The 27540-nt window shown below is 37.9% G+C and overlaps 1 pseudogene; it reads right to left on the reverse strand.

Moving 5' to 3' along the window:
• Positions 1-2432: 2432 nt before the first annotated feature.
• The window catches only part of LOC114050443, a 39347-nt pseudogene continuing 14239 nt past the window's right edge, over positions 2433-27540 (reverse strand).

Below are 27540 nucleotides of genomic sequence, written 5' to 3' on the forward strand. Positions count from 1 at the left end.
TTATTTATTTATTTATTTATTTATTTATTTATTTATTTATTTATTTATTTATTTATGGGAGAGCTGACTTTAATTATTTCTTTTTAAAATATATATTTGTTTATTTTTAGCTTTCAAAATTCACTTTTATAACACTTTAAGTTCTAAATTTTCCACCTCCCTCCCTCATCTGCCCCCTCCCTAAGACAGCATGTAATCTGATACAGCCTATACATGAACAATCATATACAATCATATTAAACATATTTCCACATTAGTCATGTTGTAAACAATCAGAACTAAAGATGAAAAGTATGAGAAAGGAAAAAAAAAGAAAGAGAGGGAGAGAAAATAGTATGCTTCGATCTGCATCCAGATTCCATAGTTCTTTCTCTGAATGTGGATAATATTTTCTATTTTAAGTCTTTTGAAATTGTCTTGATCATTGCATTGCTGAGAAGAGCTAAGTCTATTAAAGTTGGTCATCGCACAATGTTGCTGTGTACAATGTTCTCCTGGTTCTGCTCATTTCACTCAGCATCAGTTCATGTGAGTCTTTCCAGGTTTTTCTGAAATCTGTCTGGGCTAGTTTATACTAGCTCTTCCTCCTTACAGCCATGAAGGAAAAATACTGAGAGATTAGTGGGTCAAACTTTGTGTGTGATCTCTTAGTTTCAGCTCAGGAACTCCTATAATAAATTCATCCATCTCCTCAGCCAATTAAATGGCTTTTCAATATTACATGGTATTAACTCCTAACTCTTCAAAGCTAAAAACTAGTTTGCCCAAAGTTCCATATGATCATTTTCACTAAAACCCAGTGTAAGTATATGTATTCATTCTTTTAAAAAATGAAACCAGAACAAGAAATACTTGTCTAAGCATACTTTAAGGACTGCCCTTTAAATCCCTTATTATTAAATGATAACGTATTATCATTTAATCAGAAAGCCTATCCACTCCAGATTTCCCCACCATTCCCCAGAAGCCTTTTTACCCTGAAAATCCTTCTACCTCTATGCTCCCTCCCCACTTTAGATCTGTGAGTTCCTCCTGGAACCTCTATTTTGAGGAAGTTCCCAGACCAGCCATGCTCACCCCTTCACTTGTCTCCTGGTTCCATTCCTACTTTTTTGGACTTTTCTATCCTACCGTCATTTGTATGTGTTGTCTTTCACTTCTTAAAATGTAAGCTCCTTGAAGGCAAGGACTGTCTTTCCTTTTATTTGTATTTATTTTCCAAGTACTTAGCATGATTCCTGGTGATGAGGTTGAGATCTGGACCCCAGAAAGGAAAAAACTCTGGACTTTCCCACACGTCCAAATCTCTGGCGTTCCCCTGAGGCTACAATCTTATCAACTGGCCTTTCATTGTGGTTATGCCTAATCTATTACCTCCCTATGGCCCCCAGTCACTTCACATCCTTAATCCTAGCTAGGTTCCATTTTCCCTTAGTCATGTGGTACAGGTCCCTAGCATTCTGTTCCCTCACAGTCCCTACAGACTACTTGGCCACTCCTAGATCTCTGCCACAGTCTTTCTGTATATAAGGTCCATCTTGTCTCCATTAAGGTGCTCAGATTCTTATAATCTAGCCAAATGCTCAAATTCTTTAAGAGTCTGGCTAATATGATGGATGTTCTAATAAACTTTGTCTTTGACTGAAAGAAAGCTTGGATTGAATTCTTTTTTGGCAGGAACCATGTGTCTGATTTCTGGGTCCCCATACCCCTTAACCTCTAAACTTCAACTTTGGCTTATCAAAAGTGTTTAATAAATACTTATTTATTTGTTAACTTTAACGAAGCAGCTTCAGTATCTATCTCATCCCAGTAATATTTCTAAAGGTTTAAGTCACCAGCTATTACCTAAAAACAAGAAATATCAATAGTTGCTATTATAGTGAAAACAGAATAAAAAATAATGCAAGGATCTCAAAGGTTAAACACCTTTTTTCCAAATTAGATGAATATAGAAAATATCTATGACTGTCAAGCATAGGGAACTTACAATATCTAGATATTGTAATATCTCTATGAAAACAGATAACAAGCAATCTATGAGTCTATAGTTAAATTACTGGAAGTTGCCTGAGGTATATAGAGATTAACTTTCTCAGGGTCACACAAATATCAAATGTCAAAGGCAAAATTTGAACCTAGTTCTTTCTGATTTTCATCACAGCATATCAGTCACTAGGGTAGCTTAATTTCTGAAAATATGTGATATTTTTCTATATTTTAAAAAAAATTAGACATGACTGTACAATAATAAGTATATTGTCTTAAAATAAATAGATTGTACTAGAATTTGTAAAAATCAAATGGTTCTTGTTTTTCATAGGAATCATGTTGGGAGACAAGAGAAGCATTTCAACAGACTTGTCATTGATCAAGAGATATGGGAAATCTTTGTGTAGAAATTGACTTTGGAGCCAATTTTTTTTTTTTTTAGCAGGCATAGTTCAATTTATTTGTTTATAAAAAACATCATCTATGTGGTTGCCATAGCAGCTGCCTGGGTCCTCTGGACAGACACACTAGTGTGAGTCTTCACAAGATGATAGGTGAATTCCTGATAGGGAGACTTAGTGAACACAGTCTCCTTCCACAGGTCTGGGGTTAGATAGTTGTATGTTTTGTAGATGACATCAAAGGTAGCTTTAGCAAAGTTGTCCAGAGTATCAGTACAGCCCCTTGCAGATGTGTAGCAGTCATCAATTCCAGCCATCATCAGGAGCTTCTTAGGCACAGGAGCTGAGATGACGCCAGTACCTCTAGGGCCGGGGATCAGGCACACTAGAAACGATCCACATCGCCCAGTGACCTTGCAGGGTACTGTGTGAGGCTTGCCAGTCTTGTTCGCCCAGTAGCCACATCTCACAGGAACGATGGACAGCTTGGCCAGAATGATAGCACCACAAATAGCTGTGGCCACTTCCTTGGAGCATTTGACACCCAAGCCAACATGGTCCTTGTAGTCACCCAATGGCCACAAAAGCCTTGAACCTGGTATGTTGTCCAGCTCTAGTTTGTTTCTGAACAGTCATGATCTTCAGAACCTCATCTTTCATTGAAGATCCCAGGAAGTAATCTATGATTTCAGACTCCTTGATAGGAAGGGAGAAAAGATAGATCTCTTCCAAAGACTTGATCTTCATGTCCTTGACTAGCCGGCCCAGCTTAGTGACAGAAACCCACTCTTTGTCTTCGGCCTTTTCTCCCCGGGCCCCGCGGCCACGGCCACGGCCTCAACCACAGCCTTGACCACAGCCCCCACTGCCAAAGCCACTGCAGAAGCCACCTCGGCCTCCGACTCGGGGGCCCCCGGGGCCTCCTACTCTTCCTGCAGCACTGGCCTCGTCAGCTATTTGGTGTTCACTAGAAGTAGAAGCCCAATTTATAACCTACAGAAAATAATAGTATCTTTTGCTCTTTTACCACAACAGAATTAACCAGTTTTATCAGTCACTTCATTTGCTAGTCTCAAATCCAAAGGACCTCTGAAGTTCCTATAACGCAAATCTATTTACTAAGGATGAAAAATTTCCAAAATTAAAGGCCGTAAGTCCTGAAGGAAATTATAAACAAAGGGTTCCTCAAACTGTTCTCTGATTAAGTAATTACAGCCATCTAAAAGCAGAAAAGGCTTTTTTTAGGGAAAAGTAGATCCATCCCTTCTCCTCCCAAATAATCAATTAATAAGTATTTAATAAATACTACCAAAAACTAGGAACTTGTTATGCATAGAAGATACAAAGACAAAAATGAAACTGTGCCTACCTTCAGGGACCTTACATTCTATCAAGACATTGCTAACCTTATTAAAATAAAGGCTGGATAATCATTTGTTAGGATTGTAGAGGGTATTTTTATTCAGGTATAGGTTGGACTAGTTGACCATCCAAGTCAGAGACCTTGTGATTTTCTTATGCTGTGTAGGCAGCATCTCTGGTATTGGTGTAGACATATATAGAACTCCCCAGGTGACTACTTTGAAAAGGTCAGGACTCATTTGGATATCCAAGTTCATATATACTTTGTCTTTTTATCACTTGCATTACTGAATGATTCTAGAGAATATTGTATGAAACAGTATTCATCACATTTTGTACCTGATGCATTTCATTTGTCTAGTGCTTACTCAAAAGGCTTTGTTTTCCTACTGTCTACATTATTTCCCTGAGACCTACTATTTTGTGAAAAGATCACCTTTCCACGTTTTTAAAAAAAGTTGAAAAATGACTCTTTGAGGGTTCAATATCTTTAACGCACAAAGAAAAATGTAATGCACAAATAGTTTGTTACTTTTAAAAAATACAGCAAAATCCTATAGACTGAAGTTTCAAGATATCTTTGCAGGCAAGGAGTGTGAAGAATTTATTTATTTATTTATTTTTTGGCGAGGCAATTGGGTTTTAGTGACTTGTCCAGAGTCACACAGCTAGTAAGTGTTCTGTGTCTGAGGCCGAATTTGAACTCAGGTCCTCCTGACCCCAGGGTTGGTGCTCTGTCCATTGTGCCACCTAGCAGACCCTGAGTGTGAAGAATTCTTGACGGAAGAATGAGAGAACTGAGAAAATAAAGCTAAGTGAACCATTGGACCCTGGAACAAAATCAAAAAGGATATTGGCCTAATAATCATATGATATCAATGATTGAAATAACATTATTCCAGACAACTTGGGATTCATGTACATTTCTTCATTCCGTTCCTTTTTGGGTCATTTGTGGGATGGTGCTATATGATAATTTTACATTGGGGGAGAAAGAGTCAGCAGGCAATAACAATGTCTCAGATAGCAAAGCAATGTGGAAGAAAAATTGATGATGCAAGCAGGTCCCTTCACCCTAAGTACATTGCTCTTTGAATTTACCTATAACCCAGTGCAGAATAGGATAGGGTTGAAGAATGCCTCCTTTAGGAAACTATAAACCCCAAAATGGTTTTGGTATTCTTTTTTTAATTCTGAATGATTAGGTGAGGAAGAGAGCTCCTTGGATCAGACACTTTGACCTTGAAACGAGGCCCTTAATCTTTCTGGATCTCATTTCCCTCATCTAAAAATTAAAGGTAGTATTAGATAACTGTCAAAGACCCTTCCTATTTAAATCTGTGATCTTCCTGATGTCCTGATTTGTTACCAGGACTTTTTAACCTAATAAAATGATAAAGAATCAATATTTTTCCCCTTGAGTTACTTGAGGGAACAGCAAGAGTACTTCAGAAGAGTGGGAGAACAGATGGTCCAGTGGTTTTATATGAGGTCAAATCCAGATGAGTACTACTGGAATTCACTAGCCCACTTCAAAAACGATTTGGCTAAAGTCAATATCTCTAGATGGGTAAAGTATTCCACCTGAATAAAAGATGTGACTCAGTTTGTCTGGTTATCCTCAAGACAGGTTAAAAATGGAGCAATTGAATGATCTTCATCACCCTACCTTTTAGAATCTCTGGGTCTTATTTTAATTATTATTGGGAAGAAAGGATACAGAAAATTAACTTGAATTCCTTTTGGATTAATTTTTGAATGAGCCTGAAAAGAATATTAAGAGAGAAAAGATTCTGTCAGCCAGAAAGTACGTGAAGTTGTGTTAAACTATTCAGTAATTCTTAAATTGGAAGTCTTTCTTTGTAAGCAGCAAGACACTAGAAAGAACACTTAATTAGAGGAGAATCTACGAATATCTTCACAGTTTAGCTGGGTCTTTGGAAAAAGATGAGGCCACGTAACGAGAGTAATTTCAGAGAGGCCTTCTTGACTGTTCAGCAAGCTAAGCCTTACTGCCTGTATCATTAAAGTGAATTCCCTTTATCTAAACAATAGGAAATAGGGCACAACAAGGTGGTTGCCAAGACTCCTGCTTGGAAGATAGTTTAGGGATGAAAACAGTTATTGTTACTGCTAAGAAAAACCACATTCTGGCTTTAGACCTAATGTTCCAATAGCAAGTCAAAGTCATTCAGCTATTTTTTTTAAAAGCTATATGACAAAGTATATAAGAAAAGTGGCAGAAGGGATAGGACGTGTTTTTATCTGTATGTCATTTCATAAGTGTCAGCTGGTGCTCACTCCCTACTGATTCTTCTTCTCTGTTACCATTTGTCAACTTGTAAGCTTTCCTCTATGATTGGAAGAAGAGAAAGCAAGGATGCTAAATGGGGCTTTGTGTCAGTCACGTATATGTTCATGACACACATTCATTCTTTTATCCAGCTCCTAAGAATGCTGCAGCAACACTTTGAAAATTACCAAATATAGTGAAATAGGCCCCTTTTGATATTCTCTTGCTGTCTCTTATTGCCAGATTTGAAATGTGGGAATAACACAACATGTTCAATGGACTCAAAGAGAAGGTTCAAAACTCTTTGAAGTAACAGAAACTTTGTGTAAGTTACAGATCTTTTAAATGTGAGAATGATAGATAAGTGAATCTACTGATTTTGATGGGTTCCATAATCAACTTAGTAAGGGGAGTAGGCTTTCACATCTCTTGCTGCAAAGCTTTCTAACCCTCAATTGCTAAATGTTATTAAGCATGATGTGGAGAGTGGACACAAGAAGAAATTAATTATCTGGGAGCTGAATAACAAGGCAGGAAGATATATTTGCTAAATAGAGGGAGGAGAAAGGCATACCTGAGGTCACATAGAAACTGTTATGACATTGCTCAAACAATTCCTGGGCTGATGCAGAATCCAGAATTTTCTGATAAAAGTAGTTTCAGAGAGGGGTCACTGCTAAGTGTATAGAGTTGGAAAGTGTGGAATACGTAAGCTCACTGCACAACGTGTTGTCCATATCCAACATTTGCCTTGCAGAAGTAAATGGCCTTCAAAGCATCCTTGATCCCATTCCATCCTATCACCTATAGCACATTGCCCCATCTATCATTTCAGCCATCACTAATCTTCAGTCTTTGCCTATCATTGATCTGTTGGCAGTTTCCTTGCTGCCTACGTGCATGCTTCTGTATATTCCATACAAAAACAAAAAAACAAATAAAATTCATTTGATCTAACCATTTCCAGTAGTCATCTGCTCATTCCTCTTCACACACTTTCTTGCTAAATTCATAAAGAAAGGTGACATTATATAGTGCTTTGTCCTCCTCTGTATACCAGTCCTGGACCCTTTGCAGTCTGACTTCTGAATTCAGCATTCATTTTAAATTGCTCTCTCCAAAATTGCTAGTGGTCTCTTCATTGGCAATTCTAATAGCCTTTTCTTTATCCTCATCCTTCTTGACTTCTCTGCAGACTTCAATATTTTTCATCACTCTCCTAGTTCTCCTCTTCCTTCTCTGTTCACTTTTTCTCAGTTGTCTATCCTTAATGTTCAGCCAAGTCATGTCTTCTAATTTGGCCCCATCCCAGGACTCTGTCCTGGGCCCTTTTCTCTTCTCCTTCTGTATTATAATGTATTATCTCCTTCCATATTATCCTACATAGGTATATGATTCCCAGATGTATGTATCCAGCTCTAAACTCTCTCTTAATCTCATTTCACTTCACCAACTGCTTTTTTGACATCTGGAATGGGATTATACATAGACATCTTAAGCTTAAAGTGGCAAAAAGAGAATCCATTATTTTACCCACAAACCCTCTGATCCACCACCCTTATCTGTTCTTGTTGTGGGTACCACCATCTTTGCAGTCTCCCAGGTTTGCAACTTCAGTGTCATTCTTTACTCCTTGCTTGAATTTAATCTACATAGCTAAGCTGTTGACAAGTCTTGTTCTTTCTGTTTTCACAACATCTCTTATATACAACTCCTTCACTTAACTCATATAGCCAACACTGATGCAGGCACCTATCACTTCACAAAAGGACTATTGCAATAGCCTTCAGGCAAGTTTCACCTTACAGTTCATTCTCCACTCAGATGGCAAAGGAAACTTTCTAAAGTATAGGACTGAATATGTCACCCTCTTATTTAATCAACTTCAGTGACCTCTATCACCTCCAAGGTCCCTTGTTTGACTTTTAAAGCCCTTTATAACCATGACCCCTTCTTTTTTTCCCTAATCTTTACTCCCATCCATACACTTTATGATTCAGCTTTACTGACTTTCTTGTTCCTTGCAAAAGATATTCCATTCCCCAACACCTGTGAATTTTCATTGGCTGTCTCCTGTGCATAGGATGCTTTCCATCTTCGCATCTGTATCTTGCCTTCCTTATTTTTCTTCAAGATTTAGCTCAAACCCAACTTCTGCAGGAAATCCTAATCTTGTCCTTCTTTTCACTTCTCATGTCTTCACTTGTTTTTCTTTCACACTGAATTCATTTTGTATGTACAAAGTTTTGCATATTGTCCCCTTAATTAGAATGTGGCCTCCTTACCAGAGCTTACGCTATCATAAGGTGATAATTATCAAAACAATTTGGTACTGGCTAAGAAATAGAATGGTGAATAAATGGAATAGATTAGGTATACAATACATTATATTAAATGATAAAAGCCAAAGATCCAAGTTTTGGGGACAAAAACTCATTATTTGACAAAAACTGCTGGGAAAATTAGAAAACAAGGTGGCAGAAACTAGGTATAGAGTAACATCTCACATCTTATACCAAGATGAGGTCAAAATGGGTACATGATTTATACCTAAAGAGTAATAACATAAGCAGATTAAAGAGCATGGAACAGTTTACCTGTCAGATCTTTAGATAAGGAAATAATTTAGGACCAAACAAGATATAGAGAACATTATGAAATGTGAATAGATAAATTTAATTATATAAAATGTAAAAGTTTTTTGTACAACCAAAACAAATGCAACCAAAATTAGAAGGAAAGCGGAAAATTGGGATTTTTTTTTTGCACCAAATATTTCTGATAAAGGCCTTATTTCTTGAATATATAGAAAACCGAGTCAAATTTATAAAAATAGAAGTCATTCCCCAACTGATAAATGGTCAAAGAATATGAACAGGCAATTTTCAGACAAAGTAAAGCTATCTATAGTCATTTGAAAGAATACTCTGAATCACTATTGATTAGAGAAATGCAAATTAAAACAACTCTGAGGTACCACCTCACACCTGTAAGAATGACTAATATGACAAAAAAAAAGGAAAATGATAAATGTTGGAGATGTGGAAAAACTGGAACACTAAAGCACTGTTGGTAGAGTTGGTACAGAAGAGGTGAGAGATATCTAATCTGACTTCCTTCAAGCCACATGGTAACACCTTCATGCTTCATGTTGGGGGCAGGTGTGGGAGAGAAGGCAAACAAGTCCTCACAACACTTGGGCATGGAATTAGGGTTAATTTTTTTGCCACACATGGGCCTGATCTGATCTAAGCACTCTGGAGAGCAATTTGGAACTATGCCCAAAGGGCTCCAAAACTGTGTATACCCTTTAATCCAACGATACCACTTCTAGGTCTATATCTCAAAGAGATAAAAAAGGAAGGGGGAGGGCAGGACCTACTTGTACGAAAATAATTATAACAGCTATTTTTGGGGTGGCTAAGAATTGGAAATTGGGGGATGCGTATCAATGGAGGAATGGCTGAACAAGTTGTGGTATATGCTGGCAATGGAGTATTAAGAACTCATGCAAAGTAAAGTGACCAGAACCACGAGAACATTGTACACAGTAACAGTAATAATGCAAAGATGATCAACTGTGAAAGAGTGAGGCACTCTGATTAAGATGATGATCCAATACAATTCCAAAGGACCCGTGATAAAAATGCTATCTACCTCCAGAGAGAGAATTGATTAACTCAATGCAGATTGAAGCTCATTTTATTTTTACTTTATTTATTTTTCTTATTTTCTTGATTTTTTTGCAACATGACTAATATGAAAATATATATTTCCATGCCTTTACATACAAAATCTATATCAAATTGCATGCTTTCTCAAGGATGGGTTGGGAGTGATAGGGAGGGAGAAACTTTGGAACTTAATTTTTTTTTTAAAGTGTAAACATTTTTAGATATAATTAGAAAATATTTAATAAAATAAAAAATATATTTGAAAAAGAGTGAGTTAATTTTTGTTACTTTTTAGGCAGTTTAAAAACCTTAAAAGCATACAGTCTTCTCTCTTAATTTAAATTTGCTTAAGTAATTGGAATAATATCTTCTCTCACTACTTTGATCTGACTACTTTGTAAGGGTTGTCAAGTATGCAACATCGCATATGAGGTCAGATTCATCGTTTAGTGGGTTGATTGGTTTTGTTTATTTTTTTTTCTTCTTCTTCCTATATATATATATGTTGTTATAAGGAATTGCTAAGAAAATTCTAGATGGAAATATGGGAAATGTAAAAACAATAGATATAAATATGTCAATAACATATAGAGTGGAACCACATGTGTAACCAAGGCCATCAATTATGAGGAGGGCCCATGTGTGGCAAAAAAACTAACCCTAATGCCATGCCCATGTGTTGTGAGGACTTGTCTGCTTTCTCCCCCACACCTGCCCCCAACAAGTAGCATGAAGGTGTTATCATGTGACTTGAAGGGAGTAAGATTAGATATCTCTCACCTCTTCTCTACCATTTCTTCTCCAAGGAGATTTTCATGCCTTCCAGGAGTAGAATCAAGAAGTTAGGGCAAGGAGCCATTCTGGCCTCTTCAAAGAGAGGGATTACCATGCTAGAAGCATATTTATTTGCTTCCTTAGATATTGTTAGTTTAGAGGATATGATCCAGTTCAGTCTAATTTTTGATTGTTGTTTCTCATTATTGGGTGGAAGAGAAACCTCAAGATTTAGATCCAAGTCTTGGCCCACTTCCCATCAAATACTAGTTCCACAGTGAATACATATAGAGAAAAACAAAGAAACCCATTTATCTAAATCATAGAAAAACAGAAATTAAAGAAGGTATGCATAGGAAGATAGATATAAACATAGATAGATATCAATAAGTAAAAGAGCTCACCCATTGGGAGTGAGATAACTCGGCTTAAGAGAATTCTATATCTTAACCCAAGGGGAAACTCCTCAGTGTCTCTAGTGTAGCATGTTGGGAATGTGGACATGATGGAGACTGACTGCTCTTCTCCTGTGTTTCCAGAGTCTTTTCTTTCTGCAACCTGAAGTGGGGTTGGCTTTTCCATATGCCCTCTTAAAACTGGAAGCCAGAAGCACCTGAAGCAATTTGGATGCTTGAAGAGTGCTAAGGAAAACTGAGGCTCCCCTGCTCTCATCAACTCTATCTGACCCAGGACAGGGCATTTCATTTCCACCGATAAGGAAAAAGTTCCACACTAGGAAACTGTGGGTCAAAGGTTACAAATCTATTAAAATGAAAAAAGAAAAAAAGATAAGACAAATTCAGCCCAGCACCTCCGCCTCTTTTTCCTTAGAGAGTGAAGAATGTTTATTATTTTATTGTGTTTTGTTCTGGAAAGCAGAGAAGAGCCCAAAGCAAGTTTCCCATGGAAATTTAATTTCCTAGGACTCAATTGTTAATCACCATAGCTCTTGTATTGTAGATATCCTATTGTTTAAACATCTAACTTATTTTTTTTTGGGGGGGGAAGGAAAGGAGGGTAGAAAAGTAATAATACTAGTAATAATTAGCATTTATTTATCTCTTTAAAATTTTACAAAGCATTTTACAAATATTATCTCATTTTATCCTAACAACAACCTTGGGAGCTAAGTGCCATTATTATCCCCATGTTACAGATGAGGAAACTGAATCAGGCAAAAGTTAAGTGCTTTACCCAGAATCACAAAAATAACAACAATAATAGTAATAATAACTAACCTTTACATAGCACTTACTTGTGACAAACACTATGCTACACAATTTATAATTATTATCTCATTTAATCCTTAAAATAACTTTGAGAGGTAAGTTCTATAATTATCTCCTTTTTACAGATGGGAAAAGTGACAGAAGGTAAAATAAGCAAAGGTTAAGTGACTTGCCCAGGGTCACACAGCTAATAAGCATCTGAGCCTGGATTAGAATTCAAGTCTATCCTGATTCTAGTCTCAGCACTCTATCCACTATGCTATCTGAGAAGCACTGAAGACCTTCAGTGTACTTAAAAGAAGTTCGTGACAGTCCATCATTTTATCACTTCTGTGAGACAGAAAGTTACAGGCATGCATGTAGGAACAAGGAAAGTCCTTGTGGAGGTTTATCCTGGGAAATGTAAACTATAGTAACTAGGATATTGACTTTTGCCTTTTTAGAAGTATCAGATACATATTATAATATCCAGGGTGACATGAATTATTTACACTGACGTATTTCAATATGAATCTGTCTGAATTTTTTTCCCTTATGTATCTTCCCTCCACCCCATACACATTGACAATCTTTTTTTTTTCCTCTACCAAATGGGAAGGTAGCAATTTTATAACAGTTGTTAGTGAATTACTTGAAATCAATGGAGCTTAGTAGTGTGAAATATACAGAACATAATAAAAGGTTGCTTCCACAGGACAAAAAGTGCACAATGTATTGTCTGACTGCTGATTATAATTCTTAGTGATTATTCTGGAATTTATGGGCAGAATACAAACTGATTAGTTTATACCAAAGTTTCTTCTTTTGTCTCATTTTCTAGTTATATCAAGTTGAGAATTGGGGAAAAAATAATGAAACAGTAGACTACCTTCACACCTTTGTGAATAAGATGAGTTTATGAATTTCTGTTAGCCTTTGATGTTATATATAAGCCCTTTCATTCCAGGACCTAGATTCTATCCATTTCAGGCCCTCATGAAGGGAAACAGCCCTAGAGTCTGCTCAGGAAAAACAAACAAATAAAACTCTTTATTAGAGGATTTGGGCAATGAGTATTGCTGTTAAACAACATCCATTTTGTCCTTGAATCCAAAGACCCCATTTTAAAAGACTATCGACCTAAAGGTTGATCTGTAAGCTCCCTAGTCTAAATGTAATATGTTCCATTCTAATTTTAGTGAATTATCATGCTTTTACTTCTTTTTAAACTGCCAGAATGTGATTATTAATTTAGGATCATTGATGTTCACAACAGAATGTATTAAATTAGTGTTACAGGGGTTTTGGAGCATGTCAAGATGCACCCTGATACTGAGAGATTTCCTGAATTCTCCTACCTGTTTATCAAGAGGGGCACCCACAATGCAAAGCAACATGAACTAAACACCTGACAGGAGAAGGGTTAGCTCCTTCACTCATCCCCTTTTAGATCCCATGGCCCTGCAAAACTGGCTTTGCGTTTCTTTGTTTTATTTGTTTATCAGTTCTAGATGCAGGTAGTAGTCATGACTGAAATCACTGGACTCAAACTATGGTAATCTTGGAGCCAAGATCCCTGAGTGATGTTATAGCCAGTCCACCTGTTAGCAAAGCCCTAAAAAGTCAGAAGACCTGGACTCAAGCCCAGGGGGGCTTTGGATTTGGAATTTGGGTATGTGTTATATAGATACAGAGTTAAGCTCTGAACTTAACCTCCTTCTCTTCCCCAAAATATAAGATGAGAAGGAGGGATGGCTATGTCCCACTTTTAGGGGTATATGTTTGTATTTTTCTTATTTTACCTTTGAAGTAAATATTCCTTTGTAAAAGCTAACCTGATTGTCAAGTGGTTAAATAGAAGAAGAGTAGAGAAGTCCTTCTATAATTGAGAGAGCTTTCTCACAATGGGGTCTGGAGCCAATGACAGAACCAAGACATGATCCAAAAAATTCCCTTTAGGGTACTTCAGATCCATGGGGTAGAAATGTGAAATATACCATACATCACTTTCAGGCAATGGGGGTCAGGGTGAACACTGTTACACTGAGAAGAAAAGAGCTGGAAATTTTTAGGAAAACTTGTATAAAATTATAAGCTAAAAAGTATAAACTTAATGGGTACAAATGATGGATATTGTCAGTGACTGCCAGATCTCATGCCATAAAACTGTACCCTGCTTTAAGTTGTATGCAGTGGAACTTGCTGTGAGGCAGAATCACTTGGGACTCTGATTTTTGTTTGATCTCAGTTTGAATCCAAGTAAAGTGTTCGTGCTGCTGAGCCAATTACCCACCATGCAGGAGTAGATGCCAAGTTTCCCACAGGGAATTTTGCCTTGTACCTGCACATATTACAGTCAGACAGGTGGATGAAGACAGCTGGTAAGGTTGAGGGGATGGCCTTATGAAAGTAAAGGCAGGATTCTTTTCATTCACTGAGCCCTTTCCTCTTAGGAAAGGGAAATTTCTCACCTTTTAGGTCATAGCAGAGTCTATGTGAATTTTTTATATATGCACTTTGTATTACAAATTATGTTTATTCCACTTACCTGAGGAAAAAAAATAGAGCAGAGACAGTTTTGTCCCATCCTGTGATAGATAAGTCTGTGATCTTTCATTCTAGACCTGACAGAGTAATTTTGGTACTGTTACCATCATGTTCTTCTTCCTCCCTTTGCAACATAAATGCCTTTGACAATAAGAAGAGACACTTTAAGAGGCAGCTAGGTGGTGCAGTGGATAGAGCACTGGCACTGAAGTCAGGAGGACCTGAGTTCAAATCCAAACTCAGACCAAACTCTTGACACATACTAGCTGTGAGAGCCTGGGCAAGTCACTTAACCCCAGTTATCCCTCCCCACCCCAAAAAAAGAAGAGACACTTTAAGATGAAATTACCTTTTCTTATTATTAAGAATCCCTAAGTCAGGAACAGCTAGGTAGCACAGTGGATAGAGTACCGGCCATGAAATCAGGACGGACCTGAGTTCAAATCTGGACTCAGACCAAACACTTGACACTAGCTGTGTGACCCTGGGGAGTCACTTAATCCCAATTGCCTTAAAAATTAAAAGAAATAAAAGAATCCCTAAATTCCCAATGATGTGGATGATAGGTAATGAGGGAACTCTAATTCTTGTAAACATACTGTGTTGAATTTGTTGATACATATATTCTATTTTGGGGACCTCATTTACAAAGCCAAGCAACTGAAGCCCTGTTGCTACTGTTGTCCTGGTCATTTTTCAGTCACGTCTGACTCTCCATGACCTCCTTTGGTGCTTTCTTGACAAACAAAGAGAGGAAAAAATAAAAGTTCAGAAAGAGACTCAAAGAAGAAGGGTAGTGTTGGTTCTATCTCATTAAAGTTGATATTTGTAATTTTAAAAGACTATTTGATAGATTCATAATTTCATATACAGTCATACTTTTTTCTTTCCTTGGTATATAGAAATGTTTATGTTTATGTCAAATTAGTGATAAAATTAATTTTAATTAAAAAAGGATAATCACCATCTTTTTTAGGTACCTCTGCTGTCCTATCTTACCAATTTAATTTCATTTCAGTATTAGTTTATAAATCGATTTTAACTTGATCCATGGTCCATAAATTTGGAGAAAGTGGTGATTTTTTCTTTCCTTTGATTAATATCCCTTCTGTAGTTTATAAGTGAGAATTGTATCGGGCTTTCTAAAAATCCTATTATCTTCTAGTTTAACCCCCTTGAACAATCAGCATGCAACCAATGCTGTTGCTCCAGCATGTTATAGTGAATACAATGCCAGATGAGGAGTATGGCTCAAAATCTGCCTCATACATTTTCTAGCCCTGTGATCTAAATAAACAAATATCTAGATTTAACTTTTTTTTATTTTTTGCTTTTTGGTGAGACAATCAGGGTTAAGTGACTTGCTCAGGGTCACACAGCTAGTAAGTGTCAAGTGCCTTAGCCCCGATTTGAACTTGGGTCCTCCTGACTCCAAGGCCAGAGCTCTATCCACTGTGTCACCTAGCTGCCCCCAAATTTAACTTTTTTATGCCACAGTTTCTTCATTTGTAAAATGAGGGAGTTGTACTCAGTGTCCTGTAGGGTCTATCCTTTCTAAATCTAAGTTCTTGTCCCTTATTTGATACCTCTGAAAGTTGCCAGAAATTTGACTCCTCTGACACCACGTCTTGCTAAAGAAGTGGTATTTATCTGCCCTCTCTCTCAAAGGGGAAGTACATGACTTCTCACAATCCTGTTCCTCTCTATCCCGTTTCCGCCTAATATATACAAACACATTCCAGAGACAAGAGTTCTGGTTAGTGGATGGATGTTATGGACAATGGAAGTCACTGAATTCCTTCAGACAAGCTTTGAGGTTTAAAAAAAAAAGATTAAGAGTGATGACCTCAGTGAAATCCAGTCTCATGCTTGGAGACCCCAGATACATGGGCACTTCTACTCAGAACAAGTTAATGAGCCAGTTTAAATGGAATTCAAAATCCTTTGCATAGACATTCACAATTGAGTTTTATTCTCTCCTACTATAGATAGTGAGACCTTGATGTTGCCACTTTGAACTGCTTCAGACTGATTTAGATAACACTCTACATCAGGTTCTAGGGCTCAGGTCACCTTGTTATGATATTAGAATGGAGGCATTGAGATCTAACACAATTCCAAAAGACTCATGATGGAAAATGTTACATCCAGAGAAAGAACTGATGGAGTCTGAATGCAGATTGAAGCATGCTATTTTCACTTTCTTTTTCTTTCATAGTTTTTTTTTTCTTTTGTTCTATTTCCTTTTTCACAACATGGCTAATATGGAAATGTATTTTACATGATTGCACATATATAAGCTATATCAAATTGCTTACTTTCTTAGAAAGGAGGGATGGGAAGGAGGGAGGGAGAAAAATTTGAAACTCAAAATCTTATTAAAAATGAATGTTAAAAATTGACTTTATCTGTAATTGGGAAAAAAATAAGATTAAAAAAAAGAATGGAGACATTGAGATACTGGATGTGGGTATTTGTACCATCTTTCTTCGTGCTTCCCACTAATGAGGGTGGGATCTAGACCCCAAAAAGGAAAAACCTTGGACTTTCCCACAAGGCCAAATCTCTGGCATTTGCCTGAGGCTATAGTCCATCCACTGGCCTTTTATTGTGGCTACACCCAATCTCTGTTACCCTTAACCTAGCCTGGCCCTCCATTGTCTTACCTCCCTGTGGCCCCCCACCATTTTCCCACCTTTAATCCTAACTAGGCTCCATTCTCCTTTGGCCAACCAGGTCCCAGGAGTTCTGTTCACCCCAGCTTACTGGCCATTCCCATCCAGATATCCTTAGACCGCTCCTCCAGTCACCTTAAACTACTTGGCCACTACTAGATCCTTCCCACAGTCTTTCTGAATATAAGGTCCGTCTTGTCTCCATTAAGGTGCTTAAATTCTTAAAATCTAGCCACTATTCAGATTCTTATAATCTAGCCAATAGCTTACTAGTGTTCAGGCTCCTTAAGGGTTTGCTCAATATAACGGATGTTCTAATAAAACTTGTCTTTGACTGAAAGAAGGCTTGGGTCAAATTCTTTCTGGCAGGACTCATGTGTTGTGATTTTGGGGTCCCAGCACCCCAGCACCCCTAAACCTCAACACCACTACATGGTTCTTCATGCCCCTTTCCTCAAAACCTCAAAACTGTATATACGTTGTATGGACATAGCCATTTGTATAATGTCTTCTCCATTGGAATGTCAGTTCCTTAAGGGCCAAGACTCTGTTTTTTTTCCATTCCTTGTATTTTTGCACCTTAGCATGATGACTAGTGATGAGGCACAGGCCCAAACTGAGACCTTTGCCCCTTACCCAAAAGAATTTGGGTCCAATTTGTTTGAGGGGGGAATAACAGGGTATGGGCCCAAGCTAAGACCTTTGCCCCTCACCCCAGAAAGAATTAGAGTCCCATTTGTGTATTTCAACAACTAGCACATCAATATTGAGGTTCAAGGAAACATATGTTGAGGTTTAGGGGTGCTGGGACTCTGAAATAATGACATGCTGGTCCTGCCCAAGTGGATTCGACCCAAGCTTTCTTTCAGCTAAAGAAAAGATTTATTAGAACATTGATTGGGGGTGAGTGAGATTTAAAGAATCCACCACATTGACAATACTGTTAAGGAATCTAAACATTTGTATCGCTAATGCAATCAGGCCAGATTTTAAGAATCTGAGCCTTTTAATGCAGACAAGATGGACCTTATATACAGAAATGGTGTGGGAGGGATCTAGGAGGGGCCAAGTAGTGACTATGAGGATGGGTCTGGGAGAAGGGGTTCAGGTTGGATCTTGATGTGTGTGGCCAGTAGGTTAGGGTGTTGGAGGAGGGGTATAGGGAGGATATCAAGATAGGAGTGACTGGGAGGTCAAGGGAGGGATCTAGATAGGAGCAAGAGTGGGAAGTAGCCAGGGGCATGGGGAGGTGATAGATAATGAAGGGCTGGGCTAGATTAAGGGTAACAGAGTTAAGAGGTTGGGTGTAGTCACAGTGAAAGTAGCCACAATGAAAGGCCAGTTGAGAGGATTACTGGAATGATGCCTCAGGAGAACACTAGAGACTCTCTTTATCAAATGGGAGTTCAAAGAGAGTCCAAGGTGGGGTTTCCTAGGGCCCCATAGACAAATGGGACCCAAATTCTTTTGGGATTAGGGGGCAAAGGTCTCACTTTGGGCCCATACCCCATCATAATGAGTGTTTAATAAATACAGGGTCCTAGCATATAGAATTATCCTTTAATTCCCAAAGGATTGTCTTTAGCTAATAATCTGGACAAACAGAAAAGGCAGAACCCCAAATATCTAAACACTGACTTAACTGAGTGCTAAGTACTCGCTGAATGAATGCAGGGGAATCTTTGGTAAGGGTCTAACATTGATCCATATGAGTTCTCCCCACCCCTCTGAGTAGCATCTTTTGAGTCTGTTCACAGAACTGTAGATCAGAATGGGGAGATTCAACTAATGAAAATTTGTAACAGCCAGAGAAATACAGCTTCGACCTTCAGCACTCTGAGTGTTCCTTCAAGAATATATTGCCACTGGCAGAAATGAGTGAAATATGGAGCTGTGTAGCCCACTACAGTGTCATGTTGGCAATGGTAGTGATAGTATGGGGAAAAAAAGAAATATTTGTAATAAAACTTTCCTTTCAGGAGCTGAGTGCACTGAAAAGAAAACTTGTCTTTCACAATTCTCTGATCACATGTAACATAATCAAGCCAGAGTCAAGCAAGCATGCAGTTATCACCTTTTGTTGGTGCTCGGTCATTTTAGTCTTGACACTTCCTGACCCTATTTGGGGTTTTCTTGGCAGAGATACTGGAGTGGTTTGCCATTTCCTCCTCCAGCTCATTTTACAGATGAGAAAACTGAGGCAAACAGGGTTAAGTGACTTGCCCAGGTCAAATCTGAACTCAAAAAGATTGTGTCTTCCTGACTACAGACCTGGCTCTCTAGTCACTGTACCACCTCGCTGCCCTAGGTATTGCTTTAGATTCTGTTATTGGAGCTGAAAGGGAGACCATCTACTTCTCCTTTCTTATTTTACAGATGAGGAAAGTGAGGCCTAAAGAGGCAAAAGACAAGGCATTATGGTAGATAGAATATTGGATGTCATCAATAAATGTTTATTGATGAGGTCTAGAGGTTAGGGGTCCTGGAATCCCAAAATCACGACATGGTGGGTCCTGCCCGAAAGAATTCGACCCAGGCCTTCTTGCAGCCAAAAACAAGGTTTATTGAAGATTCGCCATATTAGCTAGACTCTTAAGGAATCTGAGCATCTATGGGCTATTGGCTAGATTCTAAGAATCAGAGCATCTTAATGGAGACAAGATGGACCTTATATACAGAAAGATTGTGGGAGGGATCTAGAGATTGCCAAGTAGTCCATGAGGTAATAGAATTACCAGGGGTGGGAAGTGGCCTGGGGCCATAGGGAGGCAAGACTATGGAGGGAAGATTGAGTATAGCCACAGTGAAAGATCAGCTGAAGGGATTATAGCCTCAGGGGAATGCCAGAGATTTGGCCATGTGGGAAAGTCCAGGGTTTTTCCTTTCTGGGGCCCAGATCCCAACCCCATCATTTATTAAATGCCTACTGTGTGCTAGTCACTATGCTAATAAAAAGAGGCAAAAGACAGTCCTTGCTCTCAAGGAACTCATAATTTAGGTTCTTGCTGTTCAGTCGTGCCCTACTCTTCATGTTCCCATTTGGGATTTTCTTGGCAACTGAGGCAAAAAGGGGTTAAGCAATTTGATCAGAGTCACAAAGCTAGTAAGTGGTTTAAGTTTAGATTTGAACTCAGGTCTTCCTGACTCCAGGCCAAGTGCGTTATCCACTGTACCACCTGGCTGCCCCCCAATCTAGCATCTGGGTTCTAATCTCAACTCTACCATTAACAAACTATGTGACCCTGAGTAAGATTCTTAACCACCTCTGGCTCCAATTTCTTTATCTGTTATAGGAGGAAGTTGAATTAGATTATTTTTAAGGACTTTTTTTGGCTCCATCTATATAATTGATGACAATACATCTTGACCTACATGCTTGTCTATGTCCATAGTGCATTAATTAATCTCCAAATTTCCTTTTTGCATAAAAATCCATGAGATTATGAAATTTATACAAACTGGCTAGTGGTGATGGGCTTGGGATCTGGGTCCCAGAAATGAAAAACCCTGGACTTTCCCACATGGCCAAATCCCATCAACTGGCCTTTCATTGTGGCTACACCCAATATCCCCTCCATCAGCTTGCCTCCCTATGGCCCCAGGCCACTTAACCCTCTTGGTCCTATTGAGGCTCCATTCTCCTGGAATTCTATTATCTCATAGAATACTTGACCACTCCTAGATCCCTCCCACAGACTTTTTGTATATAAGGTCCATCTTGTCTTCCTTAAGATGCTGGGATTTTTATAATCTAGCCACAGCTCAGATTCTTAAAATCTAGCCAATTGCTTACTAATGTTCAAACTCCTTAAGAGTCTGCCCAATATGATGGATGTTCTAATAAACCTTGTCTTTGGCTGAAAGAAGGCTTGGGTCAAATTCTTTCTGGCAGGACCTGTGTGTTGTGATATTGAGGTCCCAGCACCCCTGAATCCCTAAATGGCATCAGTGGCAGATCTGGAACTCAGTTTTATTTCTACTAAATCTTTGTGCCTTTCACTGATAACATGGGAGCCTAATTTTCCCGTTTCCATTTTAAGGCTTATAGAAAAGACTGAGAATTTTAGGTAATGATGCATAATCTAACTTGATAAGTATTATCAGATGTCCAATGTTTAGAATTGTGTGAAATGGAGTGAAAGGTATAGAAATGTGCAGGGGGATAAAACCTGCTGTTAGGGAGTTTACGATCTAATTGGAGAGAGCAGACACCTACAAGAAATAATTACTATTGTTGTTGTGTTTGTCCTTTGTTCTAGAAGAGGACCATGGCATCAGGGAGATGATGACATGACTTGCAATTAACTGTTTTCAATGAGAGAGGGCTGTGCAAGGTCACCAGCTTCACTTTGTTCTCCAGAGTTATCTGGGTCGAGTGGCCAGAGATTCATCAGGAAGACTGGAGATAGCTCAGGATGCAGTGGGAGACCCTGGCCCTTTTAAGCTAAAGTCTTTTCAGATTCTCACTTTGAGTGAGGCAATGCCCATTCAGTGAATAGGCCTCTTTAAGAAGTGTGTCTCAAGGGATGGCCCCTTTAATTAAAAAAAAAAGAAAAAAAGTAAGAAAGGAAAGGAAAGGAAAGGAAAAAAAAATCAAACTGGGAGGGGAAGACCCTCAGGTTTATTAGAGGACCATTAAAGGAATCAAGGGCAGCTAAGTGGTAGAGTAGATAGAGCACTAGGCCTAGAGTCAGGAAGACTCATCTTCCTGAGTTCAAATCTGGCCTCAGACGCCTACTAGTTACTTAACTCTGGGCAAGTCATTTAACCCAGTTTGCCTCAGTTTCCTCTTCTATAAAATAAGTCGAGAAGGAAATGGCAAACTACTCCAATATCTTTGTCAAGAAAACTTCAAATGGATTTATGAAGAGTTGGACAAGACTGAAACAACTGAACAACAAAAAAGAAGGAAAAGATCAAGAAAAAGAGACAAGGAGTCAGGAAACTCCCTGACCCCTCTCCCCAGGTATGTGCTAGAACAAGCTCTAGCCGGGTTGTGACAGTTAATTATTAAATTTTCATTGTGAATATGTACACCTTGGAAATCAGCAAATGCTACAAATCAGGTCTTGATTCATTGTTTTGTTGGATTGTCTAAGAAAACGATTGAGAAAATATTAACAATAAAGATTAATCTTAAGAGTTTTATGTATGTATGTATATTTTATATATATATATACATATATTATATATGTGTGTGTATGAATGCGTTTTTTTCTTCTGAAGAGATAGTTGTTAAACATATTCATTTTCCACCAAAATGCACTTCTCTGAACTTCTATAATGTTCCCCAAATATTCTTCATCTAAAAAGATCACTTCATACTTAAAACTCAAATGCCCTTGGGGCCCCTTCCTGATTAAACAATTCTTCCCTAAATCTCCATATAAGAAGGAAAACTGGGGAGGTCATTTCTTCATTTCCCAGCAGCTATACTCCTCTGGACATTTCTTTAATGGCCTTCCACTGGGTACCTTCAGCCCCTTCCCCATATGCTTGTAGTTTCCTTTTGTGTATTGTCTCCTTGGAATGCAAGCTCCTTGAGGGCAGATTCTTTCTTTTCATTATATTTGTATTATTAGCACTTAGTACTATACCTACCACTTAGTAAACTCTTAATTCTGGCATTTACCCAACCCACCTCTAGTTAAGCTCCTAACTCCATTACTAACTACTTGTGTTATCGTAGGCAAATCATTTGACTTTCTCTAGATTCCATTTTCTTTTCTGTGGAAAGAAGGGACCAGTTTATATTGGGATTTCCTAAAGGAAACCAAAAGTTGGTGAAATTTTTTTTTAAAAAAATGAGAAATTATGTATGAATATTCATGTAATATTTATATATAAATTATTTTCATGCAAGTTCATTACTCCAAGTGAAATCTATCCATGGACACTTTGGGGGTACATAAAACTTCTAATTAAGACAATGCCAAAGTTAACTTCCACCTGCCACATGTTTTTATTCAAAGGAGCACATAGAGATAATTACTTTTTTTTTTCTTTCTTTTCTTTTTGGTGAGGCAATCAGAGTTAAGTGACTTGCCCAGGGACACACAGCTAGTGTCAAGTGTCTGAGACTGGATTTGAACTTGGTTCCTCCTGGCTCCAAGGCTGGAGCTCTATCCACTGTGTCGCCTAGTTGCCCCGACAATAACTTTTATATAAAGGAGAAAGAGGATAAATTTTCACATGAAATTTTTTTGGTAAGAAACAATGGAGAGGCCAGATTTCAGATGGTCTTCCCTGAAGGAAGACTTGAAAGGATATGGACAAGTAATGAGGAAGGGAAAGGACATTGTAAGTGGGGAAAATAACTTTAAGAAAGGCAAAATTGAAAGTAAATATGTAAAATCTAGGGAACTGTCAAGGAAGTGGAGTGGCTAGAGAATAGGACTTTTTGTTTGAAGAGAATAGAAATAATCCTAAAATAGGAAGATTGACTTACTGCCCAGAAGAGAAAAAATAATCTCCCTCCTTATCCTCTCAGAATTATCCACAGAGTTTTTCTCATTTTGTACTGACTTCAGATGCATAACAGTAGGCTAATTTGAATTGCCCTCCCAAAAGTGACCTCTGAAAGAGGTGATATGCTACTATTAATTGGCCCCCAAACTCTCCTGTCTACTTGCTTTTATGCAAGCCATTACCTACACATTTTTTTGCTTATCTCCAACCCTCAGAATCTTTTTTCTTTTTTTCTTCCCTCAAATTTCAGTTCAGGTGGCACCTGTACCCTGAAGCCTTCCTTGATCCCTCCAATTACTCTCTCTCTCCAAATAACCTTATTTACACTTAACTATTTATATCACATTCCCACAGTTGAATAAACATGATACTGTGAGATTCTTGAGACCAAGGACTATTTCATTTTTTTTTTCTTTGTAACACCAACATCAGAGAAGTGACATGGTTCTTGGGTCAAGGGGAAGCCTTGGATTCAAGTCCTGCCCCATATATATTAGCAATGTGACCACCACAACCAAGTCATTTAACCTCTCTATGACATAAGCAACTTACTAATATAGAGGAGCTGCCAATCTATATTAATGAAAATTACTTCCATGATTTGGGTGCTCCCATGCAGATAAATTCATAGATCTAGATAAAAAAATCCTCAGTTCCTGGAATAAAGCAGGTACTTAACAGGCTTTATGAATTGAATTCATTTTTACAATTTGAGTGAATTGAATTAAAATTTATTTGGCTTGAGAATTCCACACTGCTTGGGGTAATAATGAAAAACCTGTCCTTAGATGAGAATTAATGCTCTGTGCATATACAGGAACACAGTATCTGTACCTCTCCTTAGATCATACCACCTTGGAAGAATAGAAAACTTACAGGTACATAGAAGGCTCTCTGAAAATAGCTGCATAAAACCCCTAAAGCTTGGGTCAGTACACCTTCCAAAATGGAAGCAAAGCACTACCTTAACAAAGAGTTAAAAAGTCAAATAACTGGCTGGGAAGATGAGCAAGCAGAGGTCAAAAAACTCAGACTCTAGAATCTTACTTTGATGACAAGGAAGATCAAAACATACAACCAAAAGAAGACAACAAAGTCAAAGCTCCTACATTCAAAGCCCCCAAGAAAAATATGAGTTGGTCTCAGGCCATGGAAGAGCTCAAAAAGGATTTTGAGAAGCAAGTAAGAGAAGTAGAGGAAAAATTAGGAAGAGAAGTGAGAATGATGCAAGAAAATCATGAAAAATGAGTCAACAGCTTGCTAAAGAAGACCCCAAAAAATACTGAAGAAAATAACTCCTTAAAAAATAGCCTAACCCAAATGGCAAAAGAAGTCCAAAAAGCCAATGAGGAGAAGAATGCTTTAAAAAGTGAAATTGGACAAATGGAAAAGGAAGTCCAAAAGCTCACTGAGGGAAATGATTCCTTAAAATTGAAAATGGAGCAAATGGAAGCTAATGACTCTATGAGAAATCAACAAATTATAAAACCAAACCTAAAGAATAAAAAAAAAAATAGAAGACAATGTGAAATATCTCATTGGAAAAACAACTGACCTGGGAAATAGATTGAGGAGAGATAACTTAAAAATTATTGCACTACCTGAAAGCTATGATTAAAAAAAAAAGAGCCTAGAAATCTTCTTTCAAGAAATCATCAAAGAAAACTGCCCTGATATTCTAGAACCAGAGGGTAAAATAGAAATTGAAAGAATCCACTGATCACCTCCTGAAAGAGATCCCAAAAGGAAAATTTCCAGGAATATCATAGCCAAATTCCAAATTTCCCAGGTCAAGGAGAAAATATTGCAAGCAACCAGGGAAGAAACAATTCAAGTATTGTGGAAACACAATCAGAATAACAGATCATTTAGTAACTTCTACATTAAAGGATCAGAGGACTTGGAATATGATATTTTGGAGGTCAAAAAAGATAGGATTAAAACCAAAAATCATTTACCCAGCAAAACTGAGTGTAATCAATGAGGGGAAAAAATTGGCATTCAATGACATAGAGGAATTTAATGCATTCTTGAGAAGCCAGAGCTAAATAGAAAAATTGATTTTCAAATACAAGACTCAAGAACAGCATGAAAAGGTAAACAGGAAAGAGAAATTGTAAAGAACTTAAAGTTGAACTATTTACATTCCTACATGGAAAGATGGTATTTGTAACTCATAAGACCTTTCTCATTATTAGGGTAGTTGTGGGGGAATATATATAATATGACAGAGGGCACAGGGTGAGCTGAAAATGAAGGGATGATATCTAAAAAAGAAAATTAAGGGATGAGAGAGGAATGTACTAGGACAGGAGAAAGGGAGAGGTAGAATGGGGGTAAATTATCTCACATAAAAGAGGCAAGAAAAAGCTTTTACAACGGAGGGGAAGAGGGGGGAGGTGAGAAGTAATGAGTGAACTTCGCTCTCATTGGATTTGGCTTAAGGAGGAAATAACATGCACACCCAATTGAGTATGGAGGATAAGAGAGGGAGTAGTGATAGAAGGGAGGGCAGATTGGGGGAGGCGGTAATCGGAAGCAAACACTTTTGAGGAGGGACAGGGCCAAAGGACAGACTAGAATAAATAGGAGCTGGGATAGGTTGGAGGGAAATAGTCTATTATGAAATTGTTTTGTTTGACTGCACTTGCATAGTCTATATGGAATTGCTTGCCTTCTCAATGAGGGTGGGTAGGGAGGGAGGAGGGGATAGAATTTGGAACTCAAAGTTTTAGAAACAGATGTTAGAAATTGTTTCTGCATGCAACTGGGAAATAAGATACATAGGCAAAGGGGTATAAAAATCAATCTTACCCTACAGGAAAACAGAAAGGGAAGGGGATAAGAGAAGGGAGGGGAGTGGTGGTGGTAATAGAAGGGAGAACAGATTGTGTGAAGGGGGAGTCATAATGCAGGCTATCATGGGGTAGGGGGAGGGGAGGGATAGGGATAAAATTTGGAGCTCAAAATGTTATGGAAGTGAATGTTGAAAACTAAAAATAAATAAATAAATTGAAAAAAGAACACAGTATCAGGTTTGTTTCAGTTTTTGAGTCAGATTATCAGATTGACTTTGTATGACTCTAGTGTGTCCTTGTGACATCTGAAGACTATGATGCTGTGTTCTAAGAACAAACATTCTATCTTCAGTTTATGAAAGACATACATCTCAATATCCCTTTGGGCATAAGGAACACAACTAAACACAAGTAAAATGGCTGGTAGATAGAAGATACATTAAGAGTCTTCAATCTTTTTCTAGTGCCTCATTTCTTTTCCCTTTCTTAAAAAAATACCTTCATTTATTTCTTTTGTGGAAGAAAAGAAATTCATTCAAAAAAAAAACTTAAATCGCTAGAAAATAGAGTAGAAGTATAACTCACTTAAATTAGACAACTCAAAGATAATGCTGTTCAGAGCTCACCTCCAATTTTCCTTTGATTTGTGTCTCTTCGTTTTTGCATAGGTACTTGGGTAAAAAGTGGAATGGACTCCCTTATAAGTCAGTTTAACTTAGTACTCGATGATTAGTTCCACGTGATTAGGGTAAAGTGTTGCCATCCATTAAACATCCTTGCATAGTTGCAGATCTTATCTGCCTGTAATCATAACCATACATTATGAGATCAATGAGAAACTGAAACTACTTTTTAAAAGTCTCATTATTTAGTGCCAAGATAAAAGTTTCCAGCCAGTCATATTTTCCTTTAAATCATTTTGAGGATATGGAGTAAATCTGCCCACTAAAATGCTTAACATTTGGAGGAGAAAACATTGGCTTGCCTGTCAAAAGCATAAAGAAAACCCCTGCCACCTGTACTGCCTAACTTGTTTGAAGCTTAGCCAGCCTTCTAATGCCTTGCTTGATTTCCATCTTGAGATAATGACATAATGCCTGATGTCAATTACTCAATCAACAAACATGTATTCAGCACCTGCTATGTGCCAAATACTACGCTAGGAGTCTGGGATACAAATAAAAATGTCAGACACTCCTCTGTTTGGTACAAATAGAGAAGTGAGATAAATCAAAGCATTTAGATCTACATTGATGTAAGAAATATAAGTAATACAGGATATAACACCCTGCATACTATATATTTCTATCTATCTACCCATCTATGTTTGCCTATATCTATTTATGAT

The sequence above is a fragment of the Vombatus ursinus genome, unplaced genomic scaffold (assembly GCF_900497805.2).
Source record: "Vombatus ursinus unplaced genomic scaffold, bare-nosed wombat genome assembly UNPS02003292.1, whole genome shotgun sequence".
NCBI lineage: Eukaryota > Metazoa > Chordata > Mammalia > Diprotodontia > Vombatidae > Vombatus > Vombatus ursinus.